This window comes from Cibotium barometz, chromosome 10 (assembly GCF_041138505.1).
Source record: "Cibotium barometz isolate CiBa-2024 chromosome 10, ASM4113850v1, whole genome shotgun sequence".
Lineage (NCBI taxonomy): Eukaryota > Viridiplantae > Streptophyta > Polypodiopsida > Cyatheales > Cibotiaceae > Cibotium > Cibotium barometz.
In genome coordinates, this window is record NC_141055.1 from 43447895 (window position 1) to 43453168 (window position 5274).

The following is a 5274-nucleotide window of genomic DNA, read 5'->3' on the forward strand; positions in this document are numbered from 1 at the left end:
CACTCTACATAGAGAGTACTCTCAATTGGACTATTGCAAAACTGCAACCGGAATCTTATTCTAGGAATTGATTGTGGAAAGATAGAGAATTAATTCAATCATAAAAACCATTGCTTGTAAGCTTCAACTAAATCAAAGCAATTGAAAAATTAAACACTTAAACAAAAATACTTAGCTCCAAAAAGACCATATTGGGTGCAATCTTCCCCCCTCTTGTGCGTGGCCTCTCCCCACACAAGAGTATTTCTTTATTAGCTTTTCTTTTCACCAAAATTAGGCCATAGCCCCCAAAATACAAGATGTGCTTTTTAGAGAGCACGGCACTCTTCTTTAACAAAAATAGAGTGTCAAATTGGGACTAGGGTAAAGCCATAGGCTTTAATAAATTCCACAAAAATAAATGTATCTTTCCTAATGTTCAAAATGGAAAAATCATTTAATAAGATTACAAGCTACTATGCTTGCCAAAAATGAAATGTGATGATCCAAGACATTTCTTCCAAAGTAAACTCTTCAATTCCCATAGTCTTCATCACCTGAAAATATAAGCCCAATTAATTATTAAATTAATCCCACAAATATTAAACAAATCATCACCAACTCATGACTACCAGGCGTAAGTACCCCAGGAATCACCCTGCCATACAAACCTAACTGAAATAATCATAGGTGGCCTCAAACATACGTCATATACCGCACGTATTAATATTTATAGTGGTGTCACCCACGATATTAACCTAGCCGGCATGACGCAAGAGTAATCTAGGCGTCCCCAAATTACTCAAGAGGGGATAAATAATATTTTTCTAGAGGACTTAAAATATATTCTCATGACATCCCTCTTGCTTGAGTTTGCAATTGTCCTCAATTGCGGATTTGCTGGGTTTGAAAAGAATGAAGAATTTCAGGGTAAACTCGGAAAAATTTCTCAGGCATCCATTTAGCATCTTCTTGTGGATGATTCTTAAAAGTCAAAAGATACTTGGAATATTGATTACCTGTCCTTGTTGTTGTTATCTCTTGGTCAATGATTGCATCAGGAACTAAGACTTCTTCCTCTCCTTCAATAAGAGGTGGTTCCTCATATGTTGGGTGAGTAGGAAGTGTTCCTCGAAAAGGTTTCAAGAGATGGATATGAAAAGAATTGTGGATATTCCAATTAGATGGAAGCTCTAGTCTATAGGCCACATCATTAATCTTTTGAAGGATTTTAAATGGCCCATAATATCTAGGCGCTAGCTTCACTGCAGGGAATTTTTCCACACTCTTTAATCGACGCTTTTCAATTCTCAAAAGTACATAATCACCTTCTTGAAATGAAAAATCTTTGCGCTTCCTATTTGCTTGAGATGCATACTTCTCTTGAGCTCTTTGAATACAATCACGCACTTCAGATAGAATGCGATCAAAGTCTCTAACATATTGGTCGGCTGCTTCTATTTTATGAGAGAGTCTAGTAGCCGGAATAGGCAATGCTCTTCCATAGATGATCTCAAATGGTGCTCGACCAGTAGCAGTATGAGGAGTATTATTATAAGCAAATTGGAGTAGGTGTATGTACTTATCCCATGCACTAGGTTGCTGGGAAACATAGGCTCTAAGCATATCTAAGATAGTGCTATTTGTAACTTCAGTCTGTCCATTCGATTCCGGATGGAAAGCCGTAGAAAAATCTAACTTAGTGCCCAAGTTTGAGAAAAGAGCAACCCAAAAGTGACTACAAAATTTAGAATCTCTATCAGAAACTATCACTTTGGGTAGACCATGATGAACAAAAATTTGCTTAACAAATATGTTCGCGGCTTGCTGAGAAGTTAGTGTCTTTTTACATGGAATGAAATAGGCTTGCTTACTAAATCTGTCCACTATTGTCCAAATCATATCATGGTGACTGGAAGTAGTAGGGAAGCCAGTAATGAAATCCATAGACACTTGTTCCCATGGTCTATCAGGAATAGGTAGAGACATAAGCAATCCTAAAGCTTTGCCTTTGTAGCTTTTGATTGTTTGACAAATGTTACATTCAGCTACAAACTTAGCTACATCATTCTTCAAATGGGGCCAATAAAATTCTCGAGAAACTACTTGAAGTGTTGCAGAAACTCCTCTATGTCCCACAAATGGTGGTTGGTGCATCTCTTCCAAGACAAGTTGTCTGTAAGGTTGAGTAACACACAATCTTTTCTCAAAGAAAAGATAACCATCATTATGTGAATAACTTCCTTGAGGTGTCCAATTGTTTTCACGCAATTTGATCCATATTTGAGAAAAATCTGGATCAACTTCATAAGTTTCTTTCATGAGGACGAATGGTTCACTTTCAATTATAGAAATGTTGTTGATATTTGGTCTTCGACTCAAAGCATCAGCAACAACATTTTCTTTTCCAGGTTGATATTGAATCATAGGTTGGAAACTTTGAATGAAAGCTGCCCATTTGATATGTCTATCTGAAATAAGAGGTTGCGTAAGCAAATGCCTAATGCTTTGTTGGTCTGTCTTGATAAGAAATTCAGAACCCATTAGGTAATGCTTCCAGATTTTCAAAGCATGCACTACTGCTGCTAATTCCTTATCATAAGTGCTATAATTTTGCTCTGCAGGCTTAAGCTTTCTACTTTGGTATGCAATAGGATGGTTGTCTTGCATAAGAACAGCTCCAAATCCTTTGCCACTAGCATCAGTCACTACTATAAAGAATGGTCTTTGAAAATCAGGTAGTGTAAGAACTGGTGCTTGTGTTAAAGCATTCTTGAGTGTTGCAAAAGATTTATCTTGCTTATCAGTCCAATTGAAATTTGTAGCTTTCTTAAGGAGTTCAGTCAAAGGATTGGCAATACAAGCAAAATTCTTGACGAACTTCCTATAGTAACTACATAAGCCAAGAAAAGATCTAAGATCATGTATGTTTCTAGGCGTAGGCCAAGATGCAATACACTCAATTTTCTTAGGATCTACACGAATTCCTTCGGCCGATACTATATGTCCTAAGTATTCAATCTCCTCTTGAAAGAAAGAACTCTTTTCAGGATTGACATACAATTCATTTTCTCTCAAAAGATTGAACACTTGTTCCAAGTGTTGTTCATGTTCTTGTCGATCCTTGCTGAAAACAAGAATATCATCAAAGAACACTATAACAAAACTTTGAAACTTAAGGAATATACGATTCATCATACGGCTGAAAGTAGCTGGAGCATTGGTCAAACCAAATGGCATAACCAAAAACTCATAATGACCAGTTTGGGTTCTAAAAGCTGTCTTGAAAATGTCAGATTGAGTCATACGGACTTGATGATACCCAGACTTTAGGTCAATCTTGCTAAAGACCTTTGATCCTCTAAGCTTATCAAGAAGATCATCTACCCTAGGAATAGGATATCTGTTCTTGACAGTAATCTTATTCAATGCACGATAGTCTACACACATTCGGTAAGTTCCGTTCTTCTTCTTAACAAGAAGTACTGGAGCTCCAAAAGGTGAACTACTAGGTCGAATAAGGCCTCTCTCTAGCAAGTCTTCTATTTGGCTTTGGATTTCTCTTTGCTCTAAATTGTTGACTCTATAGGGAGCTTTACAAGGCGGGGAATTTCCAGGCAATAAATCAATGCTATGATCCTCTGGCCTAGACTTAGGTAATCCTGGAGGCAAATCTTCCATGAAACAGTCACTAAATTTGGAGATAAAAGAGTCAAACTTTGGTCTTTTGGATGTGTCCAACTCAGCATCAAGCTGGTTAACCCATACCATATAAGTTTTGTCTCTTTTTCTTAGAGCTCTCTTTGCTTGAGTGTGACTCAACAAAGGACTCATTTCTCCTTTGACTTGACACTGGAGGATAATATTTTCATTGTCCTTCCTTAGAGAAATACTATGAGTGTCATAGTCTATCATAGGATTGTATTTGTGTCTCCAAGGCATACCCAAAATTATATCTACCCCTTGTAAAGGTGCAACTAAGAAATCCCTCTTTTCTGTTAAAGGTTTGATGCATAATTCCAAATCTTTCACTACTTGCATGCAATTATACTTTGTTCTAGTAAATGCTGCTTTGACTTTATAGTGCGTAGGTAAAGAATGAAGATTTAATGCTCTAAGTACCTTTTCAGAAATGAAATCATGTGTACTACCATCATCATGCAAAATAAGAACTTCATGTCCATTTATCGTTCCTTTTATTTTAAGCAAAGAATGAACATGAGGTTTACCTTCTTGTTCTGAATAATCTGGATCGGAATTACCCTCTTGCTCGAATGATTCTTCTTCATTGTCGTCTTCTTCAATCATGTTGACTCGAGCTGCTGCTGCTGGGGTTGAATTCTTGGTACGCTCCGGACAATTCGGTGCTATGTGACCTTCTTTGTGGCACTTGAAACATTTGATAGGCGATGTCTTCGGTTTGCCACCATTGACTTTCTTATTGGTACTTACGTTGCCTTTAGCTTCGTCCTTGCCTTTGTCATAACCTGGTTTATACATCTTCTTTGAAGCATAAAAAGATTTAGTAAATGGTTTAGACGAAGTTCCCTCATGTGCTTTATTCTCCTTAGGAAAACCATTTTTACGTTCTGAATTAGTTGCCAAGGATATTGCAGAAGATAGTGAATGAGGTCGAAACATATTCACATCGGCCCTAATGGTAGATCTAAGGCCCGATATGAACTTCCTTTTTTGATCCTTTTCACTAACTTTATCCACAACCTGCACCTGTAATAAAGTATTCCAGAACTTTTCTACATACTGTGACATAGTTTCTTTTTCCAATTGATGCAAAGTGTCCCATTGGTGCCTAACTTTGGACTTGAATTGTGAGGGTAAAAAGTGCTTTTTGACCAGCCGTTGAAATCTTTTCCAAGAGTCTGGCTTGTCATGACCTTGCTTAACTACACTCCACCATAAAGCTGCACTGTCTACCATATGATTGACTGCACATTTAATCTTATCTTTCTCTGAAAATCTTTCTCCAGAAAAATAGTCATCTAGTTGACTAAGCCAAGCTAAAATGACCCTAGCATCCTTCTTTCCATCATAATTTTGAAATGTGAAAGCTTTCCGACTAATCTTGGATTCTTTTTGTGACCTTTGTGCTTGCAATGTAGCATTTACAGCCCTTTGAATAGTGTCATCTTCGTCATCAAAAGATAGCGAAGAGTCACGCTTGCGTCTACGATTTGAGAGCTGTCTCTCCAATTCAATACGCTTCTCTCTTTCTTCTACAATTTGATGTTGTAAAGAAAGGAGTTGCTCTTGAATTGATGGCGAGATAGGCAAATC